Below are 12117 nucleotides of genomic sequence, written 5' to 3' on the forward strand. Positions count from 1 at the left end.
GAGAGCGCTGTCTAACACATTGGTCCAAAATCTCCCATAGGTGCTCAGTTGGGTTTAGATCTGGTGACTGTGAAGGCCATAGTATATGAATGACATAATTTTCATACCCATCAAACCATTCAGTGAGCCCTTGTGCCCTGTATGGAAGCATCTGCATACATTATGTTCTTAAATTTATCGCCTGCATGCATATATATATGCATATAAATATATATATATATATATATATATATATATATATATATATATATATATATATATATATATATATATATATATATATATATATTTCCATACAGCATATGGTTTAATTATCCAGAAAAGTCCTCTGTGTGTGTAAAATATCTGCAGTAGGTCATCACAATTTTGGAGGATGCAGATGTACCAATAATTGGAGCATTTTTCATAGAGATTTATAATCACGACTAACACATCCTTTGGTGAACTGTGATGAGAACTGTCACTAAATGTCAATTGCAGCCTGTGGCAGGCTTAATATAATGGACTGTGGGAGCAGACTGGTTAGAAAATCAGATCAGTGCTGAGCTCTAACGCTCAGATCAATCCTAATCAAATTCTTCAAATATTAGTTCAGCATCACTGATGGATGCATATTTTTAACATTAGACGGAGGACTAAAGAAATTGTCTTTATTCAAAGGTTTGTGTAAAATGTATTTTACAGTTGGATGGAACAGAAGTAAATGTCATTTTAAAGCTTTCAGTTGCATATGATGTCCTCTTTCAGTCTTAATCCCCTTCCTTTTGTGCAAACACATAGCTCTTGTGATTAAGTCATTTTCATCTGAATGTGATCTGGCTGGATTTGATTAACTATCCAGAGCAATTGCCTTTCATATTAATGCAATTACGTCATAGAACAAAGCCACCATTATTCAGAGACTTACGGTGCTATTGGAAAAAAGGACCATCACATTGCCATCAGTAACATCCCTATATATTGGTATTAGGAAAGCGGGATAGCGCGCACACAATCACATGCAGACACAGGCACATGCATCATGACTCTAATCTTGCTTTGCGATTTCTCCTGGGAGAGCACCGTTGTGAATGCAGCCATGAGTGTTGGAAGTGAGAATCCAACAAAGCCGTGGATCTGTTTGTCATTATCAGCTCATTAACGTGTTCGTAAAACCACTTGTGCTGTTTGCTCTGTATGTGGCCAGACTAACTAATCTGGGGTTACGCATGTCATAAATTCTCATTTTAGTGAAATCCAATTAAGGATGTATTTAACTCTGGATCCGATTCAACAAGAGCCATTTCCTGTTGTGAATGGAATAACTGGTGTCCGTGTCTCCATTTCTTTTTTCATTTCAGACTCAAGGACAAAGCAGTGTGCAGCTGGAGTCACTCAACTATTATACACAGTCTGTGCAGTAAACCAAATAACAGACATGTTCAATTACGCTCATGGTGCTTTAGTGGCTCAAGTGTTACAGTGGTGTAAACAATGCTGCCGTCTGTTTGCTGTCTGCACCCCGCACTGTGGGCTTTGACTGATACAGACTGACAGCACCGCAATTTTCATGCTCAACTAGCAGCCCAGGGTGAGGGTGACGGTGTCACTCTGACGGTTGCTGTCTGTCCAACATTTTAGTCTGGAGCAAGATACCTTGACAACAGACTAATGAATAGGTTGCCATGAAATTTACTACGGATATTCAGGCTCCTCAGATGACGATTACTAATGACTTAGAAGACCCCTTGACCATATGTGCTGCACCTTTATCAGGTCAACACAAGAATAACCTAAATCTAACGGGCAGATTGTTATGAAACTAATTTTTGCTCCCAAACACTGCCATTTTTGACACTCAGAAAAACGAAAAATTGCTAAAAATTTGCTGAGAATATTCTTCGTCCCATTTTTAAAGTCCTCATGGCCTTTTCGCTAATGCCATTAATTTTTATTTCCTATTTCGTAAAACATTTGAAGAGCCATTTTTTTAAATATTTGAATAGGGTGTCCCAATCTATTATTTTTAGCTGTAGTTATTAAATCTGACACACCTTATTTTTTGTGAGCTATTTGATCCACTGGAGGTTTAGTCGGCAAATTAACAAATCTGGGTATTTTACCGATTTAGACACTGGCAGTAGTACTGGATTAATTAATCAGCTTTATTTTAGTTGATACCAATGTACCAGTCTATTAAAATATGCCCAGATCAGCACAGGTCACCAAATTTTGAAACCTGCTTTGTGTTCATTCATGGCTTTTGTTGGCGCATTTCCACATTTATTGACATTTTAATACCATCGACTGTCAATTAGGGGAACAGCATTTGACGTGGCCCTCCTCTACATCTTGTTTCACCTGTTTTTCTTGTTTGTGTTTTATGGCTTGCAGCACTGCACATAATAAGAATACTGATTTGATGATTTATAAAAACTTGACACCATACAGTACTTGATATAGCGCCCATTCATTTGAATAAAAGTCGGTCACCCAGCCATAAACCAAAAAACTCTCTCCTGTTTTGATTTGCTATGAAGTTACACAGCCCACTGCCCGTACACATCAGAGGGTCTGGCCCCACGTGCTTGGCCCATAGACTTTGCATCGGGGTGATATGATGTTACATAAAAACAGTGTTTCTAGGTTCTGAGAAAGTTTTACACATATTAAAGCTATACTGATTAAAATGTGTAATACAAAGCGCGATAATTGACCTTGTTTTCAGTTTAAAGTGTTTTCTTTTATATCACCAGTCTATGGGGGGAGGCTTTTTTTGTTGTTTTTGCAGTATGACGGTTAGCAAGCCCCTTTTCATTCAATAGCCATGGCCAGTCTTTGAGAGAAATACTTTCTTATGTTTGACTGCTGCTTCACTTTTTCTTCAGTTGATATAATCAGCAAGTTGACATTGTTTCAGCTTGCCTTCTTAATGTTCTATTGGTTGCACAGATATGCTTTACCATCCTTTGCGGAATGCAAGAATGTGTTTCAGGTTTTTTTTCCCTAACTTTTTTATACTGTGTGATATCAAAAACCCTCCGTCTACCAATAGTCTGTACTTGGTCTATTTGAATATTTTAGCTGAAGTAATGCCTCCTTAATGCCAGGCGAGACAGGTTGCATGGCAGATTTTTGGACTGTAAAGTAAATCCCTCCTACACGACTCTGTCATGATTTCTGTATTCAAACACACTCACACACACACACACACACACACACACACATATCTGTAGTCCACTGAGCTGTTTCCAGAGATACAGCATAAGACTGATGTGAAAATATATGGGGACAAACGTATTCTTTGACATTAAAAAGAATGCTTATTTTGAATTGTGCAATGTCTTTATTATTATTTTTTTTACAATCCACTACAGTTTATTACTATATAATAAGTCAGTTGTCATCAATTAAACTTTCCCCACTTTCACTGTAAGACTTCCCATTGAGCTCTGTGGGAGCTGTAATGAAAAATGTATCCAAATAATAGTGAGCAAGTTTGTGTGTGTTTGTCTGTGTGTGTGTGTGTGTGTGTGTGTGTGTGTGTGTGTGTGTGTGTGTGTGTGTGTGTGTGTGAGAGATGCCTTCCCTCTGCTTATTAGAAAGGCCTTGACATTTACCACAGTAAACACATTCATCAGCAGAGACAGATGATTATCTGTTTAATTTTGGGGCCTTGCAAGACGTTGCAAGTTTTGTTGTTGCAGTCATCAAGGTGCAGGTGCATAGAAACAGCAGCGCATTGTCGTTAAAAGACTCTGTCTTTCCTCCAGCTAGTGTCTCCATTAACTTTGAAAGCTCAGGACAACACAGGGTGGACTGGGGGGAACTGAAGACAAATGTCATGCAATAAAAATTTGCATTTAGAGTAAGAACTGCCTTTGACATAATTCATAACCCCTAGACAAAGCTTATAAGAATACTAGACAGAAAATATATGTTTTCAGTATCAAGCAACATTTAACACAGCTAAATACAATAGTTATGTGTTGCGCTATTTTCTCTGTGTAGCAAGCTTCTCTGGGAGTAATGATTTATTGGTGAAGTGAGACATTTGGACATACAGAACACATTTTGACTTTTGTTTTTGCTATGATTCTGGGTTGAAATTAGAATCCATTGTTATTGTTGTGAATTCAAGTTGAAAGGGCAAGCTACAAACTTTTCAGAGCCACCTTTCAACGTTACAGGTGGTGAGCAGTTGATTAGTCTAAAGATAGATTTTCAGTCAAGTATTTCTTTAACTCCAAGGTATCTAATTTTATTTCAAGTGTTGTGCACACATAAAATACATTTCCTTTGTTTTTATTTATAAAGTTATCACCCAATCCTTCTTTCTCTTCTTTTTAAAATGTCAAAACTTTCCAAAAATGTTCAAAATGTAAAATTCCATAAATTTGTAGAGCTTCCCGATGGACTCTTGATGCTGACATCAAGCAAGTCAATCCAGATTTAAGAAACTAATATTACAATTGTTCTATTCTTGTAAAATAAAAATTGCACAACTTATGATAATATGGATTTGTCAGATAAACAATATAGAATTTTAATTTGACGTTAGTTTTTAACAAAGAAATGCTGTCCTTTGAAAATAATATCATGTTATGATCATATTGCTTTAAGCCACCAGTATTAATAGATATTTGAGGAAAATGCTGTATGTTTCCGATGCAGTTTAATACAAGATTCAACAATTTTAATCAGGATTTTAGCCCATAAGTATAAAAAAATGGACAATGTTAACCCTAACGCACGTAGATCAATAAAATAGTGCCTCTTGCATTAATAGTGTTTCTAACAGTACCTAACATTCTAACAGAGGGGTGAATTACTAACTGAATCTCTCTTTGTCAAGGTTGCGGAACCAGATAATTCAACAAAAGGTTAAAAGTGACATAGCAGCCGCTGTTTGTACAACTTACATCAGTTTTGTCCTCGACACTCAGTTGACTGCTGCACGACTACATGACTGCAGATGTCCATCAGCTCAACGTGACAAGAAATAGGACGTTAAAATGGGAAACAAAACCACTAACCAGGACAAAGAGCCTCTTTCTGCAATAGACCTAACGTTACTAAATCATCCGCACTTTGCTAAATTAAAAAGTTATATATTATGTATAAATATTCCTATATTATGATTAAAAAATGATAATTTCCGATCAAAGTGTAATATTCACTGTTCACAATATTCCTTTTCCATTTTATTTCATTCCATCTTTTCCTTAGATATTCTCATTTCCCTTTTTCTCAGGCTGGCAACACTGAAATATTTAACTGATGAACATTGATTATTGTTATCATTTCACATCGTCTGTGGTTGTTTTCACCTGGTTATGTAGCTTCTGCCACATTCTAATGTTAGTAATAATTGTAGAAGATTTTATAATGTTGGCCATGTGATAATTGTGGAGACTAGTGATTTACTGGAACATAAATGATTTTAAACAAAAAGATAATCTCACGCTCATATGTCCATCTAACTTTATAGAATGGATTCTTTTTTCATCTTTCATCATTCTGTCTTTTCCATGATCAATATCCACATCCACACAAACTGCTTTAACTGATGTACCTGCCAAATTATTTTGCATGTTAAAGAATTTGATGATTCAGATGAGCAATGTTACACAATTTGTACCTCAGAGAAGAGGGAATCTGTAAGCGTCTCGCAGTCCCAGTGGCTTTTTGACTTGTAGCTTACATGGCGGAGTGTGGCAGCAGGTCCCTGTGTTACTCTGCTAATCAGCCTGTAATCCCTGTGCTACTGAGTGATGCTCCATGCGACTCTATCATTTTCTCATCAGTGCTCTCTTTGTCTCTGTCTCTATCTCTCTCTTCCTCTAAGTATCTAACTGAGGGACTGTTGCTTCTCTGTGATTGGGCCATTGTTCCGACTCGCTCACATAGCTAGCCTGTTGGCCATGTTTACATGGATTCATGCTTCTGGGCAGCTGGCTAATGCAGCACCTTTGTTCTTTTAATTGCTTGCTGTTCCAGCCACAGGCTGAAAGGGATGAATAATTCCAAAGCTAACGAATACAAAAAAATTCCCCCCAGTGAAGAACTTCTCACTCTGAATACGAAATGTTCCCAGGCAGGTTGCCAGGTTCACATGACAGCAGTTCCATATTCTGGAACTGCTGTCATGTGACTCCAGTTTCGGCAGTGTTCATTCTTCTTAAATTTTGTTTGTGTAATCCTAAAATCAGTAAAAGATAAACACAGTCATTTTTTAAACACACAAGACCATCGCTAAGAGAATTGGTGGCTTCCAAACTGACTTGAATTATTTAAGTTAATGAGTAACAGATTGATGACAAAAATTACCTCAAAGAGCCTAAGAGTGAAAAAGCCTTCAAATCCCTTAAAGCCGCATTATTTTTTTTCTACTTGGGAGCAGTGGAAGCAGCTGAAACACCTTATAAAGTTGTTGCTTTAGCAAGCATTACTGATTCTTAGTTTAGCTCTATTTTGGTCTCAACCAACTCCTGAGAATAATATCTGGCTCTTTAGCTGCTAAATGTTCCTCTATGTTCAGCAACTGGTTGCTGACTTTGTGCTGGTTATATAGTGTGCAGTGGCTTTATCATAGCTTTTTCTCTAGAAACTTAAAACTGCTGCTGGGAACAGAGCTGGTGTGAGCAGAGTTTGTGAGCAGGAAAACCAAAACAGTGAACTAGAAGAGGCTAAAAGTAAGTTCTCTCTCATTTTGCATATATTTACTGCTCTTGCTTCTTGCAGTACTTATTGGCCGACATATGAGACTGTCCTGTAAAAAAACGTCCTCATAGGTCATCTCTGCAAGCAGCTTATTGCAACCCCAAAGTTACTTTTTATTGTTAGGTGACCTCTAGCAGCCACAGTAATTATGACGGGAGCAAAGGAGGATGTCAAAGCACAGGAAATTCATACAGGAGACGGCCTCTTTTCTGTGTGAAATTGCTCGTCAGTGTTGATTCTTTTAACCATGACTGTTCCACAGGCTCCTTAAGGAATTCCTTTTTGTGACCCAAACCACAATCTTTTCCTAAAACTATGCAAACTGGGACCATTCCACAACCTTAACCACCCGTTAGTTATTGTTACATGATGAAGAAGGTCTGTTAGGCCTGAAGCATTTACACTTTTACGGGTCGTATTAGTGTTAACATGACAAAAAAGGTCCATTACGCCTGCTGCTGGAACACTCCTATGGGGTAGGGACAAATTACCAATCTGGTCATTTAGGCTAGAGGACTTGTTGGATATATACACAACTACAGATATACAGTATCTCTGACACATCAATTTGAATGAAATTTAATGTGTTGCTATATATTGGCTCTGTGGCATTATTAAAAGGGATAATCTACTGTTTATACACATTAAGATCAGTTTATTCCTCATTGGGAGTAACTCAGTCAGTCTTCTGTGGCTCAGGAGGGGCTCTGTTGAGTGTGAGAAAAGGACCAAATGATGTCATCAGGGTTATGTCAAATTGGCCGTGGCGACTACAAATTTATAATAGACAGCCAGCGTTACACACTGGAGGTGTTGAGTTTAAAGACATGGGTACTTACAGGGCAGGCAGGGGGTCATACTTTTGAGTTGCATAATGGGAAGTGTACGGTCCAGTGTTTTTTGGAACTTGACCAATACTAGGGACTAAAAGAGGATCCCTCAGCCAGTGCTGTACAAAATTTTGCCTTTTTTATGTTTCTGACAGATCCAGAAAGTATATTGTATTGTATGGAAGTATAACACTGAATCAGTGAAGTACTTCTTTTAATCTTATTTTTTTGGAAACAAAAATCATAAAAAAAGCCAAAAAACACTTTAATCACCAGAGATTCAAAGAGTGCACTGATAAATTGACAGGGAAAATCAAGTTTAATCTTTGGGTCAAATTTTACTCAGCAGACTGCTGCTGTGCAGCGGTGGCTCAGATCTCTTCTTTCCCTGCCATATCCTATTCTCTTCCAGTGCAAAGTAGATGAAAGTGTGTTAATAGCTGCTCTCTATCTGTTAGCTCAAACACAAAGATCGATAGAGGACCATGGGGATGTGTGTGTGTGTGTGTATCACAGAGTTGGAGGTAGGGAGGTGGGGGGCAGTGCTTGGTGTTAATAATGAGGAGAGGCTTGACATGAACAGGAGACTCCAACAGAGCACTGCGTGTTGGGTGATCAGACTCCCTCGCGGCAGGTTAGGAGGAGGAAGGTGGGGTGGGTTGGGTGCGTGGAGGGTCTAGAGATAGATGAGGCGGAGCTGTCAATAAAGAGCAGCTCTTTATCCTCTGTTAAAGCTCTATTCATTTCATTACTGTCAGGCTTGTCTAGTGAAAGAGGCCTAGGTGGTTTTCCCTGGATGCTTTTTGGTACGAGGTGAAGTTAGAGAGCTGCCAGACCGAGGCACGACGATGCAGAATGAGGCAGGCCGAAATAGGCAGAATGAGACAGGATGAATGACTGCACCAAAAGAAAAGCCTTTCGGTGGTAAGTGATAATAGATACAGGGACTTTGCCAGATCTTAGGGTTTTTTTGGCTTCACAAAGGGGATGTTTGGTTGTTTTAAAGCAACATCTCTACTGTTGCATTCCCCTAGAGAAACTGCAGAGCTGACTAGACACTGGAGGCAGGTTGGTTACTATCAGAGGCAGACAATTACAGGCCCAAATGTCAATTCAATAACTGCTTCATTCAAAGTATTCCTGGTTTATACAGAGGTTTAGCACTTTAAATTGAAAGTGACTCTTTGAGTCACTCAGTGCTTTCTACATAATCTTAAACTTTTTTTTCATAAATGAACAAATTATGGGCAATGTGACACAACTGATGTTTTTTAAACCCAAATTATACTTTATCCGTGGCCTTGAGAATCCATGAATGTTCATGGGATATAATTCTCATCATTTGCCATGTCTATGAGGATCTATATGGATCGTCTGCATGATCATGCAGAATGTATGCGTCGAAGGTCCTATGAACAGGTTCACTCATGAAAACACCCAGTGTGGTACTGTGTAAAGAGAACCATGTCTGAACCATGTCTGTGTCTGTTATCCATTGTCCGTTGACACATATTATAGTTGTTGAGGAAATTATGAGTCCATTCCAGTCTGTTTCATATAAAGAGTCTAATCATTTGCATTCTGATCAAGTCACTGCCCATCATTCTCATTTCAATCATGTACAACTTGTTTGAATTTTTGGACTGGAACCTGTCAAACTGTGCAATTGTGACTGTCACTTGTAAATTTCAGATTAATTTGCCAAACATGCCGAAATAAAAGAGAGAATTTTCTCTTGCAGCAAATTGAAGCTCACATATTGGGTATTTGGTGAAATGGGGACAGTCAGCGGCGAGTACTGGGAGCTAAAGGCCACAAATGACAAGCAAATGGTAAAAAGAAAAAGTATCAAGAATGAGAATTCTTTTAGAATGCTGTTCAGCAGGTTTCATTCAAAGCCACAGCTCAGCTCATCATAGTCTACCTGTTCTTCAGTGTCTGGTCCTCAGTCATTTAATTCTCTTTGACTGTCCGGACTAAAGCATTCTTCTTATATGTTGGTGAAAATATTTTTTGTTTTCTGTGGGGTCAAATCTTTAGCTTTCAGTAATACTAAGGTCTGCTTCCAGCTTTAAAAGAGGGAAACTGCCATAAAATATCACACATATCATTGAGAAATTTTTATATAAAATAATTTATGTTTAGAAAATCGTTCTTTAATAGGTGTACCTTTCACTACAAAGAGATAACTAATACAATAAAGACCATAAAGCATATAACAGCTTTCCAGTTTTCCCAAGTACAAAACATAACAATCTACTAATTACCCACTCTGATTTAAGATATGTGAGATTCTTCAGCTTTGTGAAGTGACTTCCTACATATACTTGTTATCATTAAAGAAAAAAATGCTTTTGTTGTCAAGACCAGATGAGTTTGATTAAAGTTTGCTTAATTAAGTTTGCTTGGAAAGGAAACTTAATTCTGTGGAGACGATACGGTACACCTTCCCCTAATGGCCTGCTCTAGAAGGATTTTCTGTTTAGATTGTGTTTTATTGGTTCTGAAGGCTTATCTTTATTGGTTTCTGACAATTTATCTTTTACTCCATCCAACCCCCACGCCTCCACACATACACACACACACACAGATCGTTATGATTGATCAGTGCCATGCTTCACTATGCTGTTATCCTTAGCTACTCTGCACACTGTGGCCGTCAGGTTGTCTCCATCTGAAATCTATAATGTGGAAGTGGACATGTATCCAGTGGTGCCTGTGAGCCTGCGACTGCCACATTATCCTTGCTGTCATTTGAATTTGTGGCCAGGTGGAACTAATTTGAGGTTTGTGTCATCCTGTAGAACTGGCTCAAAGATGTATCAACAAAAAGCCTTAGCTTCTGGGTTGAGTACTGGGTAGTGGATGATTTTTAGAGCCCTGCCATGCCATATATTTTGAATATTAAAAGTGTCAGTAAGTATTTGATGTTTTCAGGCCACTAAACACAACACTAACACAATACAACCTTCTAAAGTGGATATGGGAAACATGTTAAGAAACAGTTACCTATTTACACATCCAACAGACACAGTGCAAAATGAACGATCATTTGGTTCCATTTTTCTGCCCACATGATGTATGAAAGTCCAATATTTAGCTTGGGCTCCACTTGGGACGCACTGATCCAACTTTTTGGCACCCAATACCAATTTAAGTATCTTAACTAAGTGTTTCTGCACGTACCGATCTGATACCAGTGAATAGTATTACCAGTTAAGTCATTATTAGCGACAACCTTTATACTCATCATTAATTTAAATGTTAATATAAATGTTGCAACCAGAGATAAAGGCATTTGCAGGGAGAGCGTAATAGGATTTATAAAAGCTTTATTCTTTACTCTGTAACAAAAATCAAACAGCCTACACTTGGCAGCATGTTTCTCTGCTACTAAAATCATTGTTGTTTCATCCTATGAATAAGAAAACACACGTCAATTTCGAGAAATTTTTCGTCTAATTCTAACCCCCAAAAAAGTTCAACTTACTGAAAGGCCAAACCTGGTGGCAATGGCCAATAACCAATTTACTTAATGAGGTTTGCATTGGTACCAATATCGATCAGATTTATTGGATTAATGCATCATTTGCCTGCAAAAACTGCTGAAAACAATATCTGGCTCTTCAGCTGCTAAATGCTGTACTAGGTTCACCAACTAATTGCTGACTTTTTCTGTCTGTTGAGAAGGTTGCATAATGGAACAAGCTTATTTGCTAACATCGGCAACTTGTCAGGGCTAGGAAAATGATGCAAGTGCTGAAATGTGTTGCAGATTGTAAAATCAGAAGAAATCAGCTGAAAATTTTTGATAATTCATATAAAAGATATTGTTAAAATATTATATATAATATTAAATATTAGTCCAGCCTTAGATAAAATAAATACACAACATTTTAATGTTACAGTCCAGTGTATTGCAAATTATCTAAGATCTATCACTTTCCCCTAAAATCAGTTTAGCTTGTTCGGATGGTGTGTTATCAAAGGTCTGCTTCTCATAAAATTCTGTGCCTTCCCAATGCAAACCTGCACCAAACATTCTGGGGACAGACGCCCGTGTAAATATTCTTTCATTCAATGACTTTAACAAAAGACAACAATCTCCCTAAAAAGCACTTGTTTCGAACCATTCATTGCACTCAGCTGAAACTTCTAACTAAAAGAGCAAACCAGTAGTGTGTATTTGAATGATATTGTTTACCATCCTAAAACTATATTTGGTGTCATAGCTTTTCAATAAAGTAAAATGGATAATAACTTAAAAATGCAAGGCTAATCAAGGAAGGAGAAGTGTAATAGAAACAATTAACCAAAAAGTGAAATATACTGCTATCATCTTTTTAATATGTATTTTAAGGCAAAACATCAGCTAATTGTTTTGGCTTTGATAAACAAAAGGGCTACTGATCCTGGCATCACTGACTGTGGCTCATCTCTGATAAAGTGGAGTAATGAATGACTGCAGGTGTTGCCTTTTTTGTAATTAATAGTGTTATAATTGGACAAATTAATGAACTGGCAGATGAAATATGCGAGCAGACGTGTGAGGAAAGCAGTTGTCTCTCAGGAAGAGACCCATCTG

Source organism: Xiphias gladius, chromosome 22 (genome assembly GCF_016859285.1).
Source record: "Xiphias gladius isolate SHS-SW01 ecotype Sanya breed wild chromosome 22, ASM1685928v1, whole genome shotgun sequence".
NCBI classification, from domain to species: Eukaryota; Metazoa; Chordata; class Actinopteri; order Istiophoriformes; family Xiphiidae; genus Xiphias; species Xiphias gladius.